Raw genomic sequence first — 21,866 nt, forward strand, 5'->3', positions numbered from 1 at the left:
TTTTGTTAAAACATTTAAGCATTTGCAATTAACTTATTGACAGCAATAACACTTTACAATGCCTGCACACACACACACACACACTTTTTATGGTAATGCAATGTGGTGCAAAGGGCAAACATTAAGTAAGAGGTCTTTAAACTTTTGCTGATAAGCACTGCTGGGAAACAGGGAATAGTGAGGTGGAGGAGTATCCACAAAACATTACCTCTGATACTACCACACTGCAGCAGAACGTTCCTGAACATTCCTCTGTTTAGCAACAACACACTGTCTAGTAACACATTCCACCCTGTAAAACGTTCAGACGGGGTCATTTAAACAACCACTCATAACCAAAAGCAAAGAGAGGCAGGAGTATTTTACCAGGGTATCAAAGTCCATTCATTCAGCTGCTTTGCATTCACACCTGAGCGTAACATTGCCAAGGGCATTTCAGACACAGAAGCTTTCCTCAAAACAAGCAGACTCAGGAAACCTCCTACCCTGCAGATGTGTTGTCATTTCGCTCTTAAGTGCAGTTTTTCACTCAAATATAAGCTCGCTTTTTTGCTTACTGTCCTTTTGTTTACACACACACACACACATTTGTGGAGAGCGATGTGATAGCATCTCTAAAAAAAAAAGTAGAAGTGGGCATGAGCACTCACAAGCAGAAATAATCAATCATGACATTGCAGTGTGTTGTTTGTCTGAAACAATATAATTTATGATTTGACATTATAGTGTAATCCATAAACACTGTGTCACCACATATACATCAAATATACCAAAGTAAAAATAAAGATACGTGAGTACTGGAATTCCCAACCAACTGTGGTTTAATGTTATAACAGCTTAAACATTTTGCTCAATTTATTCACTAGAAGGGTGTTTCTTTCCATTTAAGACAATCCAGCACTCTCCAGTAGTGCTCTGTTTGGGGGACAATGGTAGCCTAGTGGGTAGAGTTTTGGGCTATCAATTGGAAGATGGTTCAAATCCAGGTTCTGCTGTGCAGCCAGTGTTGGGCTCTTGAGCAAGGTCTTTAACCCTGTCTGCTCAAGAGGCGCCGTACAACGGCTGACCCTGCGCTCTGACCCCAGCTTCCAAACAAGCTGGGATATGCGGCTTGCCTTCTTCCCATAGTGCATCCTGGTGCCATGTGTTCCCCAAGTAAGCTACACACATGCACCCGGCCATCCACCTGATGTAAAATAAAACATGATTCATCAGACCAGGCCACCTTTTTCAATTGCTCTGTGGTCCAGTTCCGATGCTCACATGGTCTGTGGCTATGCAGCCCCATACACAACAAAATGTGATACACTGTGTGTTCTGACACCTTTCTATCAGAACCAGCATTAACTTCTTCAGCAATTTGAGCTACAGTAGCTCATCTGTTGGATCGGACCACACGGGCCAGCCTTCGCTCCCCACATGCATCAATGACCCTGTCGCTGGCTTACCACTGTTCCTTCCTTGGACTACTTTTGACAGATACTGACCACTGCAAACACACCACAAGATCTGCAGTTTTGGAGATGCTCTGAGCCAGTCGTCTAGCCATCACAATTTGGCCCTTGTCACTTGCTCAAATCCTTACGCTCACCCATTTTTCTAACACATCAGCTTTGAGGATTAAATGTTCACTTGCTGCCTAATATATCCTAATATACTGTATATATACCAATCAACCATAACATTAGAACCACCTCTATGTTTCTACACACACTGTCACATTTTATCAGCTCCACTTACCATATAGAAACACTTTGTAGTTCTACAATTACTGACTGTAGTCCATCTGTTTCTCTGCATGCTTTGTTAGCCCCCTTTCATGCTGTTCTTCAATGGTCAGGACTCTCCCAGGACCACTACAGAGCAGGTATTATTTAGGTGGTGGATCATTCTGAGCACTGCAGTGACACTGACATGGTGCTGGTATGTATGGATCAGACACAGCAGCAATTTTTAAACAGATGCTGGAGTTTTAAACAGATGGACTACAGTCAGTATGTATATATTAATAAATGTAGGGCAGTGCTAAAAGGCAGGGGTGGCTCAGTAGTTATATGGTCTAGTAATCAGAAAGTTGTTGGTGTAAGTCGCCAAATATTAAACCCTTGATAAGGCTGTACCTCAATTTTTATTACTGCATATCCCGATCGAAGTAAACTACATATCCAGATCTTAGTCAAACTCAAGCTTATACAAATCACCAAACGTAACAGGATCGTTCAGTGGGACTGTGTTCTATGGTCATGGTCAGACCAAAATAAAGATTTTCGACAACACAAGAGGTGGATTTGACATAGCCACAAAGATACCCATGCATAAAAAGTACCTCATCTTCACTGGTGGTGCATGGAAGCATGGTGGTGGATCTGTGATATTATGGGGTTGTTTTTCTTCCATTGTTCAGATACATGTTATTATGGACTTCAAGTACCAGCAAACAATGAATCAAAACCTGCCTTTCTCAGCTAGGAAGTGCAAACTGGACTGTTCTTCCAGTTCTTCCAGCAGGACAATTATTCAAAGCACACCATAAAATTAAAAGCACAACACAAATCAAGCCACTAACCAGCAAATCAAAGTCCCCTGACCTAAACCCCATGGAGAACATGTAGGATAAGCTGAAGAGCTTATCCACAAGAGTCCACAAGATCCATGAATTTAACAATCTAGAAAGATTCTGTATAGACGAATGGTCTCAGATTCCTTCCGTTGTGTTCTCCAGTCTCATAAAGCATTGTAGGAGAAGACTCTGAGCTGCGCAAACTGCACAGGTGCCAACAACTGTAATACACATACACCGATCAACCATAACATAGAAGATGACCAACTCAGACAGCAGCAATAGATGACCGATCGTCTCTGACTTTACATCTACAAGGTGGACCAACTAGGAAGGAGTGTCTAATAGAGTGGACAGTGAGTGGACACGGTATTTAAAAACTCCAGCAGCGCTGCTGTGTCTGATCCACTCATACCAGCACAACACACACTAACACACCACCACCATGTCATTGTCACTGCAGTGCTGAGAATCATCCAACACCTAAATAATGCTCTGTGGTGGTCCTGTGGGAGTCCTGACCATTGAAGAACAGGGTGAAATCAGGTTAAAAAAGTATGTAGCGAAATAGATGGACTACAGTCAGTAATTGTAGAACTACAAAGTGCTTTTATATGGTAAGTGGAGCTGATAAAGTGGACATTGTATTTGTAATGAGATGCTTTGTTTTGTTCACATTTTTAGGTGCCAGTATTTGTGGAGGGAGCCATAAAACTGCCAGTAAACCAAACCGTCTACATCCTACATTAGATTATCCTGAGCTATATTAATATTTCCATCACAGGATCTCCAGTTTCACCCACTCTTCTGCTTTTGATTAAATTCTGTCACTTCATTAGCTATGCATGCTAACTCTCTGTAGATTGCTGAGATCTGAGAATACCTGATTAAGCATTTTGGATCAAGGCCCAAACTCGGCACACTACCCCCTAATGAGCTGGGTTTCTTTTTAAACAACAGTTTTAGCGAGACATATTTTATCCTTAATAGCGATATCTGCTAATTAGATGTCATGGTCTCGTTTTTTCCATTTATATACTTTGGTTAACACTCAATACTGTACCCATTTACCCACAGACAATGAATGCATAAGAAGGAAGGAACTACCTGGCATACTTTAGCGTGAATGCGTTTAGGCAGTAACGATTTATATAGCACAGAGCACTCTAATATTCCTGCCTGCATCAGGATCCAGCTCTCCCGCTCTGCTCCCCTCATTAGCCCAGAGCTGTGAGGTCCGCAGCAGATAAAATGCGGTAGGGGGATCAATCCTGCAGTTGCCCTCAGATGAGATGATAGATGGGCTCCAATTGAGCGTGGCTTTAATTGAAAACTTAGGGTCCAGGAGGCAGCAGGCCAGGAGGAGGACAGGGTGTCAGGATGCGAGGAGGAAAGGTTTAGCAAAGGACGCCGCATTCGCAGTTCCGCTGATGGATGACGGGAAAAAGACGTGTGATGACGAACGCTTGACAAAATGCGCTCTTGACTTTCATGACAACTCACTCACTAGGAAGATAGAAAACTCTGCTACGAATGAAGATCCGTAATTAACACGTATTAAGATTATTTCCATAATCTAAACTAAAATAATGCCTACGATAAAATATACAACAATAAAATATATCAAACATAATTCATTCTCCTGCATGGCACCTTAGATCATTGTGTAATCATTTCTGATTAGTTTCGACACAGAGGAAACCTGAACTGGAACAAAACATCCCAGATTCTGTCCTGCAAAATGTAGTTCTGCCCTCATCTATATAATCACATTGCTTAAAGACACAATTTAAAAACACTCTGCAGAAACGCACTGCGGCTTCCTGGTGTGTGAAGCGGTTCGCCTAGCACAGCTTGGCATTCTATACAGAATCATTAAAGCATTCAGAGGGCTGGAGAGCCAGAAGCTGTTTTCACTTTTCCCCACATCAGCAGCAAAGCGACCTCAGTAATAACATAAAATACATTGTATATTTACAGTAAAAGTCACAAGGTAACATACATACACTGATCAGCCATAACATTAAAACCACCTCCTTGTTTCTACACTCACTGTCCATTTTATCAGCTCCACTTACCATATAGAAGCACTTTGTTGTTCTACAGTACAATTACTGACTGTAGTCCATCTCTTTCTCTACATACTTTTTTAGCCCCCTTTCACCCTGTTCTTCAATGGTCAGGACCCCCACAGGACCACCACAGAGCAGGTATTGTTTATGTCGCGGATCATTCTCAGCACTGCAGTGACACTGACATGGTGGTGGTGTGTTAGTGTGTGTTGTGCTGGTATGAGTGGATCAGACACAGCAGCGCTGCTGAGGTTTTTTAATACCGTGTCCACTCACTGTCCACTTTGTTAGACACTCCTACTTAGTTGGTCCACCTTGTAAATGTAAAGTCAGAGACGATCGCTCATCTATTGCTGCTGTTCGAGTTGGTCATCTTCTAGACCTTCATCAGTGGTCACAGGACGCTGCCCATGGGGCGCTGTTGGCTGAATATTTTTGATTGGTGGACTATTCTCAGTCCAGCAGTGACGGTAAGGTGTTTAAAAACTCCATCAGCGCTGCTGTGTCTTATCCACTCATAGCAGCACAACACACACTAACACACCACCACCATGTCAATGTCACTGCAGTGCTGAGAATGATCCACCACCCAAATAATACCTGCTCTGTAGTGGTCCTGTGGGGGTCCTGACCATTGAAGAACAGCATGAAAGAAAACTGATGTGATTGTGAACTGATGAATCTTGTGTAATGAGTAACTACCGTTCCTGTCATGAATGTAACCAAAGTGTAAAACATGACGATAAAATCCTAATAAACACACAAACATACATTTATAATGACATGCTTGGACTTCCTGCTGTTCTTTTTCTAAATGATTGGAACAAACAAGCATCGTCCAAAAAGTTCATTAACTCTGGTTCTAGAACTGGTTCCATTCAGATTTCTAAGAACCTTGGTGCTTTTAAAAGAACTGGCCCACGTTTCCACCAGTTTTTGGGAGCCAAGGATATGTACTAACATAAAGAGCATGTAGATTACAGTTGTAAACTAGTGGTTAAAGTACTCGACCAGTAATCAGAAGGTTGTTGGTTACAGCCCCACCACTGCCAGGTTGCCACTGTTGAGCCCTTGAGCAAGACTCTTAACCCTCAATTGCTAAGACAATATACTGTCACAACTGTAAGTCGCTTTGGATAAAGGCATCTGCTGAATGCCGTAAATGTAGAATACTTGAGAGCATTTGTGCTGTTGTTACAGATGTTTGTTTTTATGAAAAACGCAAGAATTTATCAACTATTGGTGATAAAGAAGGCTACTCTGTGGAAGATACATGGTTTGTGAAACATTTTCATTTACAGATGTTTATTATACACAAGTAAAAAGTAAACTAGAAGCCATATAATTAGTGTATAGTTTGTCAGGATTTGTATACACACACACACAAGCAGACAGTTCTATATTGTAAACCTGACGCCACGGTTCATGCTGAAACACCTAGTGTTATTTGGTTCCAGCTGTGAACAAACATTCACAGTGAACTTGAACTTGAACGGAGCTCGTTCCACACCGGTTAAAAAGACTATTTGTTGCATGGCATTCTTATTCTCTATTAGCCATTATGTTACTGGTAAGTGCCCAAAAAATTGACCAATTTGACTGCACCCACTAAAGGGTATGAACCAGTGGTCTTTTTGCCAGTGTCAGGAAGAAAATCCAAACCATCACCTTATAGTGTGAGGACATTGTCTGGATTAATTCAGTGACCACCAAAAATCATGTCTGCCAGAAACTAGAAGCAGTCAGAAGTTGCACCGTCCAGTCAAGTCCCTGTTTTCATTTTTAAATATTAAAAATGTCCATTTGATCAGTAACAAACTTTAAGGAATTGAACTTAAAGAGAAGTTTTATTTTTTGGGTAGCAGCCTACCTCTAGCTAACAGAGGTTTACAGTTTGATTTATTGTGAACAGTGTTACCTGTGTTCTAGCTGCTTTTAACTGAAGTAGTCAAACTAGTTTATTTTATTAGGGCACAGAGAAGATCCAGGCCAACAAGGACACCAGCACTAACAAGGAATTTGAAGACCAGGTCACACAGGTAAAGAACACACTAACTCATCACTCCTGAAAACTCAAGCTCTCAAATTTAAATCTCAGCTTCGCTATCATCCAACCAGGCACCAGCACAGACATTATTGGCTACGTCTGAGGGAGGATGACAAGAAGGAAAACATTGCTGATACCGCCTCTTCAGGCTGGTCGATTGCGTCTGCCCAGAGACACGGAATAATAGAGATCAGTGTATAACACTGATCCCTGTGTGAACCCGCCTCGTGCAGGTAAAGAGAAGTGGTTGGCCACAGCACACGTGATGGCGGGGCCGTGTGTTGGGTACGGCTCTCCTCGTTTAGGTTTGGGTCTGCAGCGGGTGGCAAGAGACTAGATTGGGAGAAAAAGGGAAAAATGCATGAACAGAATAAAAATAATAAAAAAAGACAATTGCTGACAATCACTGATGCACTCTGCGTTGTGAGCCATTCACGTCATTATCAGAATTAAAGTTACCAGCAAAAAATATTTTGTGGGGGGTGGGGGGGTCATAATATTTATCATATATGAATATAAATAGCTTCCTATGCTGTGGCACAGTTGGTATAGTGAGTGCCGCATTGAACCTAAATTTGATTGAACCCTGACTTCATTCACTGTTAAAAAGAAAATCTGAATGTCGTGGAAAATTCCCCAGCGTCCATGTGGGTTTTTCCACTTTCCAAAACATGCAAAAGATGTACTGACTTTTTAAATTGCCCCTAGCTGTGAGCGTACACATAAACATTTGTGTTTTTCTGCGATAGATATTTAGATAGATAAACTTTATTTGATCTTCACCTCCAGTCTCTGCCTGTAGAGGATTTTTTTTTCAGTGAAGCCACCAGTGAAAATAAAGGAATGGCCTACGACTGAAATCGAATCAAAGTTTATCTGTCACATGCACATAGTCATACACAGTACAACTGGCAGTGGAATGTACTGAAAGTGTAGAAAAATGTTAAAATTTAAAATTAAACCGGAACTTAAATATAATTAAAAAATAGAAGCATTTTAAAGTGAACCAATGTGCAAAAGTGAAACAAAGAGTTGTGCAAGAACTGAACATAATACTGAACCAAACTCTGCCCATGTGTTTACAGAAAAATGTGTTTTGGTCATAATTTTGTTTACAGTGCATGTTCTGGTAACCTGAGACCTGCACGCATCTGCATAGTGGCCGCACACATTCTTATGTGAATACCCTTATCAACATCTGCAGAGGACTGCTTGCATGATGGTGTTTCAGTTTCAGCTTGTGTACCCTTTAAGCTGGTAAGCTTTATAACTGATAGGGTTGAATGGAGCATGAAAGGAAAAGAGTAGAGGGTAGAGTAACAGAAAGGAGAAAGGTGTAAAGAGGAAAAGAAAGGGATTAAAGTCTGACAGGTAAAGCAGATCTATCCGGGACTTTACTGTCCACTGACTGGAATAAACATCTAAACATGAAAGTGTGTACAGTATTTCAGGTTATGCTGACTCCAGAGTCAAAACCAAGCCATCCTGAAAAAGTGCCGTATGTGTTTGTTAAATCAAAGCCATCTGCCAGAAATCTGCTTCGAAATCCAGAGAGCGCTCACCTCTTCGGCCTGCATCGCATTTACTGCAAACCTATTCCAGTTCACGGCGATTAATGATACTGGTACATAAATGAGAAACTGTGGGATATTATCTTGGGAAAGAAGATTACTGCTTGGAGCTAGTCAACGACTGCAATTAGGATTATTTACACCGCAAGCATAACTACAGGGAGCTTTTAGCAGACAGGACGGCTTACATCTGATAATAAACATGCACCTAATCATGCAACTAATTAGCCTGGCCCAGTCAATTAAAAGCAGTAGGTGAGATAGGACTAGACATAATTTATCCTATTGACCTGGTGCAAATTCATTTAGTCCCTTCTCACATATAGAGTGGATACAGACAGTATTCAGACCCTTTTTGCACATTTTCTGTTGTAGACTTCAACTTTAAATGATATAATTGTCATTTTTACACATAAATCTACACTTAGTCAGCCAAAATGGCAACGTACGAACATGCTTTTCAAATGCTTGTTAAAAACCAAAAACTATGCCGCTCAGGTGCACACCAGAGCTGGGATTTCAAATACATTGTATCGAATCTCAGCTCTGCCATCCGTCTGGGCTGGGCAGCTATATGAACAACGTTTGGCTGTTGTTCTTTCAAGGAGGGAGCCGGATAGGGACCTCATAACTGATGCAATTACGACCTCTGCCGGCTGATTGATGGCGTCTGCACAGAGTAAAGGAATAATGCTGATCAGGGTGTGTCTCTCCGTGCACAGGGCTGATTGCATATGAACTCTCCTCGTGCAGGTGAAAAGATGCAGTCGGCTACTGCTCACGTGTCGGAGGTGGTGTGTGTCAGTTCGCTCTCGTCAATCAGGGTGGGGGTCAGTACCAGTAGAGGAAGCATAACGCAGTTGGGTAAACATTGGACGCAGTACAAATCGGGAGAAAAAAGAGAGAAAAACTAAAATCTCAAAAATATTCAGTTTATTTATTTAATACTTTGTAGAAGCAATTACAGCTTGGATAGGTCTCGACAAGCTTTGCACACCTGGATTTGAGCGGTTTATAACATTCTTCATGCCAGATCCTCTCAAATGCCTGACAGATTGGATGGCAAGCGTCAGTGTACTGCCACCTTCAGGTCTCTCCACAGATGTTTCATTGGTATGGACTTTGACTATGCCACTCAAGGACATGAGAGGGACATAAGAAGCATTACTACTGAATGATGCTACCACCACCATGCTTCACTGTAAGGATAACTTACTGATTAGCCCAAACAGTTTAGTTTTTGTCTCATCAGGCCAGAGAAAGGTTTTCCTTATGTTTCCAGAGTCTTGTATGGGCTGTTATTAGGGCTGTCGCGGTGAGAGAATTTCCCCTTGCGATATTCAGCCTGTCTTAATATCGCGGTATGCGGTGATATCGCCATTTTTTTTTTTTTTTTGAAAATTACTTAATTTATCTGGATTTTAGAGCTATATAAACAAGCTCTATTGTTAGACCACGATTCGGTATATTATTGCTTTATAATGATGAAGATGAGACAGCTTTAAGACCAATGAAATGCGTGTTTAATGTTAAATACAGAACAGAGCAGGGATGCGCGTCTTTTCTCTATTAAAAAAAGGTTTAAATTAAGCTTCTAGCCTAGGCTAGATATACACTGTGAAACGAAAAAAAAGAGTTTAGGCTAAATATTTTAAATGCTCATCTAATCAAAATATGGTAAAAAAAAAAAAATAGAATAAAGAATAAAGTCTGTAAGAGTTTAAACCTGCGTTATCATGCGCGCTAGAAGAACCAACATGTTCACCTGATGTGGTTTAGAGAGGATCTGAGTGGGGTAGCGATGTTCCCGGCGTTACCGATGTTGCACTAATACACGTGTACTGATCCTGCATGCGACTTTACAGAGCAAAGCAAATCTAGCCTGGTTATCGAGCCACTATTAACTATCTATTTAGTAGTTATAATTAACATAACAATATATACTACATTTTAAGTTATTATTCGTTTCAATACATTTTTATTCAACGAAAAAATACATTTAAATCATCCCAGCAAGCCAGCAAGAGAATATTTGCAGGCTGCAATGCCATATTAACCGTCATTAAGTGTTTTAGTATGCAGAGGGTGTTTAAATATAGTCTAAATTACAAGTATTTTATTGAGTATGAACTCAATTTAATCATTAATAAACTTGCCTATAATTCATGTTGCGATTGTTTACATTTTAAAACACAAAGCCTGAAACTCAGCAGCAACGGATGCGAACAGTTGGCAGGAAAATTACGCTCTTAGCTCATTTTCATTATGAATTTATTTAACATTTATTACGCCCGAATGTAAACGTAAAACAAGATGGACCCTGCAACAAAAAAAAAGAGAAGAAAGAAAGAAAGAAAAAACGTGAATATCGCGATGTTGCGGTTGCTTGGCATGCCCTGCGGTTGGCTGGTCTATACCGCGATATTTCACTGCCTGTCCAGCAGGTTCTCCCATTTCTGCACGGGACTATTACAGCTCTTTTAGAGTGACAATTGGGTTATTTCCTACCTCCCTGGTCAAGACCCTTCTAGCCCAGATGCCTATATTGGCCAGACTGCCTATTCTAAGAATGTTTAAGGTTGGGCAAAGCTTCTTCCATTTAAAAAATATTTAAATAACTGTGGTTCTAGGAACACTTCATGCATAAGACATTGTTTTATATTCCTGCCCTGATCTACACTTTGTCAGAATTTCATTTTGGAGAGCCACAGACAGTTCCTTGGACTTCCTGGCTTGGTTTATGTCCTGACAATACATTGTTAATTGTGGACCCTGTATGGTATGGGTAGAGACCTGGGTATGTGCTTTTAAATCAAGTGGACTCCAACTAAGTTCTATATGCATATCTAATAAGATGTAACTAACCATAATTTGAAGTGCCATAGCAAAAGGTCTGAATACTTTTGTGGTTAGTTTTACTTTTTGATTATTAATTAATTTTCAAAAACCTCTTTTTATTTTGTCTTTATATGTAATTAAATGTAAACTGATTGGTAAAAATGGCAATTATTTACATTTAAAATCACATCTAAATGGTGTGCAAATTTTCAAGGGGTCTAAACACTTTCGAAATTCACTCCATACAGTAAAGTACCATGAGAAAGTATTTAGCAGGCTATATCATTTTACACTGCATAATGCACATTTTAAATTTAGTATGCATGTTTTAACTGTTTTCAAGTGATTGAAAAAAACATACATGATGTAAAAGGAAAAAAAACAATCAACTTATATTTTAGTAATAAAATAATAAGGTTGACAAAGTCTTAATATTATCTTTTATTATCTTATCTATCTAACTGTGAATGAACTGTTTAATGATTCATCTTTTTATGAGGTCTTTCAGTATGGTAGAGACTGTTTACAGAACAAATCAAAATAGAAGCAAAGGGGCCAAATCTAAAATCCATTAAACAATGTAAGTCTGAAGTCTAGGGTTTTTTACCTTAAACTCTACGCAGCAAAAATCTATGGCACATTAGCTAGCTAACCCATTTGCCACTGCAAAATATGGTGGTGGTAGCTTTATGCAGATTCTTATAGAGTCTCAGAGTCCACACTACACTCTCTGTATTCCTCAAGTGCATGTGGATTATGTGCAACCAGACAGTAAGAGCCACTGTTCAAATCTCAGCGGTGCTATCAAACTGGCTGTGCATCCAACAAGCACAAAAGAGTATGCCTGAGGCAGGAAGATCAACAGGGTAACCTATGATGTCTAGTCGAGGTGCCTGCATGAGTGGTGGGTGATATACAGAGGACATAGCCTGACTCTCCGATTGTGATATGGATCTACATGAGATGTCACTGCTGACAGGTGAAAAGAAGGATCTGTGATTGGGCCCACGTCCAGAGTCTGCAGCTCTTCTCGGCCAGCACGGGGGCAGTGCAAGCAGCAAGAAAGCTGCAATAAGTGAATCGGGAATAACTAGACTGGACTAAAAATATTTACATCGCCAGCTGAGTCACCCCTGAGGAATAAGACTAAACTGCTTTACGTTGAGCATTAAAATTATCTGAAACTTTTCCAAAAAGTCTAGTGGCTGTAAAAGCTGACAAAATGAGGAAAGGATAGTGAATTGCTGATAGACACAGGTTTTTGTCTTTACAGAGCAAATAAATTTTGGAATAAAAATACGTATGTTGAATTTAATTCAAATGTGTGTGTGATAAAAGTATAGAAACACCCCTTCTAATTATTAGGTTCATTTGTTTACGCCACACCCATTGCAAACAAGTGCATGGAATCAATTATCCAAAATAGATTATATGCCTCCAACTTTGTGGCAACAGTTTGGGAAAGGACCTTTTCTGTTTCAGCAAGATTGCATCCCAATAAAACTCTTGAATCTTGTGCACAAAGCACGAACCATAAAGACACGGCTTGATGAATTTGAATGGAGGAACTCTAGTGACCTGCTCAGAACTGTGGTGATGGTGATGAACTGGAAGACCGATTCATTCCTATCTAACATCATTCCATTCCTTGACCTCACAAATGCAAATGGAATAAAAAGACATAAATTCAAACCAAGACACTGTTTGTGTCAATAGTGCAGCCCAAATCCTGCATTATGGTTTTGTAATTTAATATCATGCTAATGATATACACTGATCAGCCATAACATTAAAACCACCTCCTTGTTCCTACACTCACTTTGTAGTTCTACAATTACTGACTGTAGTCCATCTGTTTTTCTGCATGCTTTTATAACCAGCTTTCACCCTGTTCTTCAATGGTCAGGACCCCCACAGGACCGCCAAAGAGCAAGTACTGTTTAGGTGGTGGATCATTCTCAGCCCTACAGTGACAATAACATGGTGGTGGTGTGTTAGTGTGTGTTGTGCTGGCATAATTGGATCAGTCACAGCAGCGCTGCTGGAGTTTTTATATACCCTGTCCACTCACTGTCCACACTATTAGACACTCCTACCTAATTGGTTCACCTTGTAGATGTAAAGTCAGAGACGATCGCTCATCTATTGCTGCTGTTTGAGTTGGTCATCTTCTAGACCTTCATCAGTGGTCACAGGATGCTGCCCATGGGGCGCTGTTGGCTGGATATTTTTTAGGTTGGTGGACTATTCTCAGATGGACTACAGTTATTAATTGTAGAACTACAAAGTGCTCCTATATGGTAAGTGGGGCTGATAGAACAAGGAGGTGGTTTTAATGTTATGGCTGATCAGTGTATATTGCAATATAAAGTGCAACGATTATTACATTTTATGGAAATTTTAGTTATCTGCCAAGCAGCTACTGTTGAACCCTTGAGCAAGAATGCCACTGTGCTATGAACCCAACTTTGAAGACTTTAATTGTACTGTACACTTGTACATGTATATATGACAAACAAGAGCATTCCAAATAACACAATTTAAAACTCCTATAGTGTTTAAAATGAAACATTAATTTCTCAGTGCTTTGACGTCCTCTGACTGCAGTCGATTTGTGACAGATGACAGCATAGTTCTCAGCACTCATCAATACCATGGTGTAAAAGGTATAGCAAAATCTCCAAGGGTAGACTGTTTTCTATTGTCTTATACACCGATCAGCCATAACATTAAAACCACCCCCTTGTTCCTACACTCATTGTCCATTTTATCAGCTCCACTTACCATATAGAAGCACTATGTAGTTCTACAATTACTGACTGTAATCCATCTGTTTCTCTACACGCTTTGTTAGCCCCCTTTTATGCTGTTCTTCAATGGTCAGGACTCTCCCAGGACCACTACAGAGCAGGTACTATTCAGGTGGTGGATCATTCTCAGCACTGCAGTGACACTGACATGGTGGTGGTGTGTTAGTGTGTGTTGTGCTGGTATGAGTGGATCAGACACAGCAATGCTGATGGAGTCAGTGCTGGACTGAGAATAGTCCACCAACCAAAAACATCCAGCCAACAGTGCCCCCATGGGCAGCGTCCTGTGACAACTGATGAAGGTCTAGAAGATGACTCAAACAGCAGCAATAGATGAGCGATCGTCTCTGACTTTACATCTACAAGGTGGACCAACTAGGTAGGAGTGTCTAATAGAGTGGACAGTGAGTGGACACAGTTTTAAAAACTCCAGCAGCACTGCTGTATCTGATCCACTCATACCAGCACAACACACACTGACACACTGCCACTGCAGTGCCGAGGATGATCCACCACCTAAATAATACCTGCTCTGTAGTGGTCCTGTGGGGGTCCTGACCATTAAAGAACAGGGTGAAAGCAGGCTAAAAAGGTGGACACTGAGTGTAGAAACAAGGAGGTGGTTTTAATGTTATGGCTGATCAGTGTATGTAATATATACTGTCATATCGCTCAGCCAGAACTTGAAGGATGAGTAGGTTTTCTATGCAGTGCCAGAGTGCACCAAATTTTTTCATACTCCCTTTAACATTCACACACACACACACACACACACACACACACACACACACACACACACACACACACACACACAACACACACACTTCTTAAGCTGTCAGGACAAATTCTGACACAAATCTGAGCCAGTGTTACCCTGTTTGAACGGCACTCGTGTTTACTGTTGCTGAAGGAAACCACTGACAGGCTGGTCCATGGTGCTATTGTTGTCACACACCCGAATATTTAATATACTGGATATTTAACACGAAAACAAGCACAGTAAACAGACAGTTTAAAAATAAAACACGTTTAAGTCATGACCTATTCGACAACAATGACTAAAAGCGAGGTAAATTGAGATGCTTTCGCTCTTGCTGGTGTTTTATTCCGTTAATCTATAATGGAACTTGTACTGGAGCTGTAGTGGGCATGACGTGTAGTGCAGGGTGGAAATGAAAGGCAAGTGCACAAAAGCATATGGCCAAAAAAAAAATAATGCGACGCGATGTGACCACATACCTTCATAATTCCACCTCCGCGCCTCCTCGCGTCGCCTTGCGGCTATAATCCGGTTTATTAAAGGCTCTCTCTCGGTGCTGATGTGAGCGGCTGGGAGCTGCGGATGGTGCCGTGAGCAGGTAGGATGACAGGAGCGCAGCGGCTTGTTTAGCTTATGGATCCATAGCACTGCACTGCTGCTGATGGGGAGGATGAATGAGCTGGTGAGACCAGAGCCCAGCAGCAGGGCAGCATTACAGCGCGGTGATCATCATGGCTTCAGCGCTCGTCTGCGAACAAAACCCCCAGGTCCGAACGACTTCTCAGTCAGCGGTGTGGGTGTCCCGGGCTGGGCGGCCGTTAAGCAAGCTGTGATAAGGGAGATGAGAAGAAGCGCAAGCCGGATGGGGAGGAGGAACACGGAGTAAACCAGTTCCATTAGGACCGCCTATCGGAGCAGGTGATTGGACAATGAGCATTGCGACTGAAAACATTGCTCACCTAAAGACTGAAGTCAAAAGCAGAGTTGCATTGAGAACTGTTACATCACTTACTTTCTGTCATTGACTATATTTAATACACGCTTTCTACTGATCTGATGGACCTGACGCACACCTTAAAAAACACACCCACCTAAAAAACGCGCAGGTACGTCGCAGGACAACACGCGCAACCACACACACACACATTAACACACGCACGCGCAACCACACACACACATTAACACACGTGGAACACACTGTGTGGAGTTTGCATGTTCTCCCCGTGCCTGCGTGGGTTTCCTCCGGTGCTCCGGAATATATATATAAACATTTAACATTTTTTTTACATGTTTACATTTATTAATTAAATGGCAAAAGTGGTGTTCTTGAATACACGTGTATTATACTGCATACTGTAAATTCGTTTGTTTGGGTTTTTTCAGATGCCTTTCACTGTTCCCGCAATCCACTTGCTTTAACTGCACTTTTTATCATGATATTATGTAATTCATTAGCTGATAAATTTCTGTAACATCTACAACCAAAAATCAGAAAAGTTGGGACAGTATGGAAAATGCAAATAAAATAAAAATGCAGTGTTTCTTACATTTACTTTGACTTTTATTTGATTGCAGACAGTCTGCTCAACTTCATTTCATTTGTTAATATACCTCCTATATTTTACAATGTGGTAAATGTTGTATATAACATGGTATTTTGTAAGTATTTGTTATTTTATTTCATTTTACTATGGAAAATTGATAATTTCAATATATATCCTGTTAATTATCACCATTATTCACTGTAAAAATACTGCATTAGAACTACTAAACCTCAAGAAACCACAAGGTCATTTGCTTTAAACTAAAATGTGCATACAGGGTGCAAAACCACTCAATCATGTCATTAAGACTGAATCAAATAAATGAGAAATTGAACTGATTGTATAACAGAAAGGAGAAGGGCAAAAAGGTTAGATGGGCCACAACACTAACCATTAAATATTAAGTCTAATAATTTTATAAAACATAGGCTATTGAAAACAGCCTGAAAATGGTAGCAAACTACAGCCCAGAGGCATTGCTTACATTATACAGTATAGGCCTAAAATCTGAAACGTCTGTAAAAAATGTCTCATGCAGTGTGACATTACCTTCCAAAAAGTAGGCTAATATAAACTATTGGCATAAACTACAAGGTGCATGTTAAAGTCTTGTCTGGGAAATCTAGCTGTTCAATAAATACACATTGACATTTTCAGCATTCAGCAGACGCTTTTATCCAAGGAGATTTACAGTACTGTGACAGTACAGTGTCTAAGCAATTGAGGGTTAAAGGCCTTGCTCAAGGGCCCAACAGTGACAACCTGGCAGTGGTAAGGTTTGAAGGTTTTATAAGTTTATAAGTTGCTTTGGATAAAAGTGTCTGCTAAATGCCAAAAATGTAAATGTATTCCAAAAATTTCAGAGATAAGTGCAAGGGTTTTAAGGAAACTCAAGGGAATTTTAAGCCTTGGCATTACAAAACCTTTTCTGCCAAAAATGATAGCAGAAATAACAATGGTATTTTACGCAAAACTTTGGACAGCCTTGGCAAAATCACATTTTTTAACATAACTGTAGGCTGTATGGTATACAAAATATTTTATTTCATTGAGTCACACATGTTCAATGTAAAATGTGGATTGCCAGGAGTTTGTGTCTTTACACCACTGTATATAACCACTGTATAATTATTGTGTTTAAAGTGCCCAGCCAACTAGATACTCCAGCACAAAATATTACCAGTTTTAACACGTGAAAATGCATTATTAATGTGGTATTGCAAGTGGCAGTTGTAGCCTAGTGGTTAAAGTACTGGACCAGTAAGCATAAGGTTGCTAGTTCAAACCCCATCACTACCAGGTTGCCACAGTTGGGCCATTGAGCAGGCCCCCTAACCCTTAATTGTTTAGACTGTATAGTGTAAGTTGCTTTGGATAAAAGTGTCTGCTAAATGCCAAAAATGTAAATGTATTCCAAAAATTTCAGAGATAAGTGCACCACACATTGTCTTCGGCTTTTCCTATATGCACACTGTAATATAATTTAAATTTGGCATTTGAGCCAAAAATCAATAGCTATAGCTAATCTAGTCAATAAAGCACTGACACCAAACGGTCTACTATGCAAGCAAAAGTGATTTATATCCAAACCCCCCACATAACACTGTAGCTGCCTTATTTTAATGCGTGAAACACACAGGCTTTGTGACAAACTACATCCTACTACACTACATAATATTTCCTAACAGTAAGGCACTGCATGTAAGAACATACAGTCTTTACTGTAGCTTAATGGACAGACATACTGTTCAGTGCAGTAGGACGCGGTGTTGGGTCGTAACCATGGTGACAGGTTGGTAGGCAGCCTGTTCTCTCTGCAGCACTGCCCCACTGCCGCTAATGCTGACATCAGCACACCACTCGCTTTTTACGCTACAACATGACGTAAGGGTCCAAAAACTACGAGCTACACCCCCTCCTGAGCGATTTCACTGCCGCGGTCACCTGTACAGAACACAAGAACGCAGTAAAATAAACAGTGTACTGTGTGGTATAAATGAATGATGCCATGATGCCTACTAGCGATGCGGAGTATGAAAAGAACCGAATCTTTTTACTAATGAATCTTTAAAGTGTATCGACTCATGAATCATTTATCAGTTTTATTTATTGTACATGTATTTATTTTAGAAAAACTGATAACAGTAGCAAAAAATGTGCAGCAATTGTAACATCTAACATAGACCAAAGAAAAATGGTTAAGAATAGAATATGTATTGGGAGCTTAAAGTTTAGATTATGTGTTTATTATGTGTGTGTGTGTGTGTGTGTGTGTGTGTGTGTATATATATATATATACACACACAAAAACACACAATTACTGTCCATTTTATCAGCTCCACTTTCCATAAAGAAGCACTTTGTAGTTCTACAATTACTGACTGTAGTTTATCTGTTTCTCTGCATGCTTTGTTAGCCCCCTTTCATGCTGTTCTTCAATGGTCAGGACCCTCACAGGACCACCACAGAGCAGGTATTATTTACTACACCGACATGGTGGTGTGGTAGTGTGTGTTGTGCTGGTATGAGTGGATAAGACACAGCAGCGCTGATGGAGTTTTTAAACACCTCGCTGTCCCTGCTGGACTGAGAATAGTAACCCCCCCCCCCCCACACACACACACACACACAATTAATGGCTCTATGGTCTTAGTGGTGGAGTCACTTAAGTTCCTGGGCACCACCTTATCCAGGGACCTAAAGTGGGAAAAGAACACACTCTCCATCGCCAACAGGGCGAGAATGTTCTTCCTGAGACAGCTGAAGAAATTCAACCTGCCACAGAGTCTGCTGATCCAGTTCTACACAGCAATAATAGAGTCCATCCTTACATCATCCTTCACCATTTGGTTTGGTTCCTCAACATCACATGAACGAGCCAAACTCCAGCGTATAATCAAGACAGCGGAGAGGATCATTGGATGTAGTCTGCCAACGCTTCAGGACATCTACAACAGCAGAGTGCTGAAGCGTGCCGGCAAAATTACAGCAGACCCCTCTCATCCTGGACATCACCTTTTTCAAACTCTTCCATCTGGCAGAAAACTCAAGACAATAAAAACAAACACATCCAGACATGCTAACAGCTTTTTCCCCAGAGCTGTAACACTTTTTAACCAAAGTTGTTGGGCAAAGTCTCTTGGGCAAATGTTGGTAAATACTGGTTAACAGTCCGTGTGCTGTCGGGTCTGTTAAATATGTTCTATGTTACATGTCATACATGTGTAATTATCTGTACTATTATGTGTATTGTTTGTACTACTATGTGGACTATTGTGTGTATTATTGTGTGTATCACCAAAGCAAATTCCTCGTATGTGTAACATACCTGGCGAAATAAACTGATTCTGATTCTGATCATCTCTGACTTTACATCTACAAGGTGGACCAACTTGGTAGGAGTGTCTAATAGAGTGGACAGTGAGTGGACACGGTATTTAAAAACTCCAGCAGTGCTGCTGTGTCTGATCCACTCATACCAGCACAACACACACTAACACACCACCACCATGTCAGCTCACTGCAGTGCTGAGAATGATCCACCACCTAAATTATACCTGCTCTGTGGTGGTCCTGTGGGGGTCCTGACCATTGAATAACAGGGTGAAAGCAGGCTGAAAAGGTATGTAGAGAAACGGATGGACTACAGTCAATAATTGTAGAACACAAAGTGCTTCTATATGGTAAGTGGAGCTGATAAAATGGACAGTTAGTGTAGAAACAAGGAGGTGGTTTTAATTATATGGCTGATCAGTATATATACAGTATATACAGTATATACAGTGGGGCCAAAAAGTATTTAGTCAGCCACTGATTGTGCAAGTTCTCTTACTTAGAAAGATGAGAGAAATTTAAAGAATTTACAAATAAATTCTTTAAAAATCCTACAATGTGATTTCCTGGATTTTTTTTTTCATTTTGTCTCTCATAGTTGAAGTGTACCTATGAAAATTACAGACCTCTCTCATCTTTCTAAGTAGGAGAACTTGCACAATTAGTGGCTGACTAAATACTTTTTGGCCCCACTGTGTATATATACTGTATATATACTGTATATATATATATATATATTGCAACCCCCTGCCAGTTTAATTATGTCCATGCCAATCAATTGTGAAGCGGTAAGTTTGCTGCATGTCTTTGTTGCAGTGTCAGACCATAAATTTACCAATTACACCATTTATGAAGAAAAATGGACCAATGACATAACTGTGTCTGTATCATGCTGGGGAAGAAGAAGGGGAAAAAAAAATATATAGACTAATATTGTTTTGTATTAATTGACAATATGGATCTCTGTATGGTACATTCTTACTGGCCAGTAGTTTTAAAAAGACAAAAATCCATGTAAAAAATTTAAAAATGTAAAATAATAAGGGATTTAATATGAAGCATGATTTGTTGTTATTTTTCTTGTAATTTTGGCTTAACTGTGTGATGAATATGATTTAGTGTTTAACCTGGTACATCACCATGGCAACAGATCCTATTTATTTTAGGTGCACAAATCAATTTAGTATCATGTAGTCAGAATAAAAGCAAAAGTGATTACTGAAATAATATACCTTGCATTTATATAACTTTTTCCCCTGATTGTTGTTGCAGTGGGCCAGATACAACACAGAAACAATGGGTGTATGGCACTTATAAACCTTGGTCAAAACACCAGTTCATCACAGGGCACCACCCATTCACCCTAGGGGCACATCTGGGGCAATTTAAAGCAGCCAGACTACCTACTGCATGTTTTTAAGAAGTAGAAGGAATCCAGAATTACCCTGAGGAAACGCATGTGGAAACAGGGAGAACATGTTAAACGGTGTACAGAGAGTGACTGGTTGCAAGGTTTGAACCCAGGTCCTGTGGACCCATGTTGGTTTAATAATTTCCAAAACAATATTTGCATCACTAAATCACATATTATTAAAATATAGGCACCTTCATCATGATATGTAACAACAAATAAGCTCATTTAGCCTTAGGCGAGCATGGGTTTCCTCCGGGAGCTCCGGTTTCCTCCCACAGTCCAAAAACATGCAGTCAGCTTAATTGGAGACACTGAATTGCCCTATAAGTGAATGGGTGTGTATGTGTGTGAATGTGTGTCTGCCCTGCGATGGACAGTCGCCCTGTCCAGGGTGTTACTGTGTGCCTTGTGCCCATTAAAAAAAATTAGATAGGCTTCAGCACCCCCCTGTAACCCTGATTGGACAAGCGGTTAAGAAAGTGAGTGAGTGAACTTTAGCCAAACAAGACATGACCTCACTTCAAATAAAATAAGGAAAATAGAATATCAAATAAATAACAAGAACAAAGTAAATAAATGAACTACAGCAGGATAAATGTGTCAGTAATATACTAAGGTCTAAAAAGAGTGTAACTAGTAACTCATGTGGTTTTGTCCTCTTTTACATCAAATTTTTTTTAAAAACTCTAAACACCCTACAAAAGGGAACAGGCATCTGTTTTAATACCAATAATTTTTATGTCATAAACCAGAACTAAGCACATAAATTTATTTTGGAGAATGAACCCAAACCCACAAAAGTGGTGGGAGAACATGCCAAACACCTTAAGAAGTTCCCACTAGGCTGTCCATGCCAAATAACATCATGCCATAATTTGCCACTAGAGAGCATTATGGATCCAACAAATGTTGGTCAC

General features: G+C 40.2%; 1 protein-coding gene across 3 annotated transcripts in view; it reads right to left on the minus strand.

Moving 5' to 3' along the window:
- The window catches only part of magixa (MAGI family member, X-linked a), an 89,380-nt gene extending 73,910 nt beyond the window's left edge, over window positions 1–15,470 (minus strand). For all 3 annotated transcript variants that reach the window (XM_062998941.1, XM_062998940.1, XM_062998942.1), the window contains exon 1: window positions 15,138–15,470. The gene's annotated coding sequence lies outside the window, so the exon portion shown is untranslated. The remainder of the gene's footprint in view (window positions 1–15,137) is intronic.
- Between the last annotated feature and the right edge of the window lie 6,396 nt (window positions 15,471–21,866).

The sequence above is a fragment of the Trichomycterus rosablanca genome, chromosome 7 (genome assembly GCF_030014385.1).
Source record: "Trichomycterus rosablanca isolate fTriRos1 chromosome 7, fTriRos1.hap1, whole genome shotgun sequence".
NCBI lineage: Eukaryota > Metazoa > Chordata > Actinopteri > Siluriformes > Trichomycteridae > Trichomycterus > Trichomycterus rosablanca.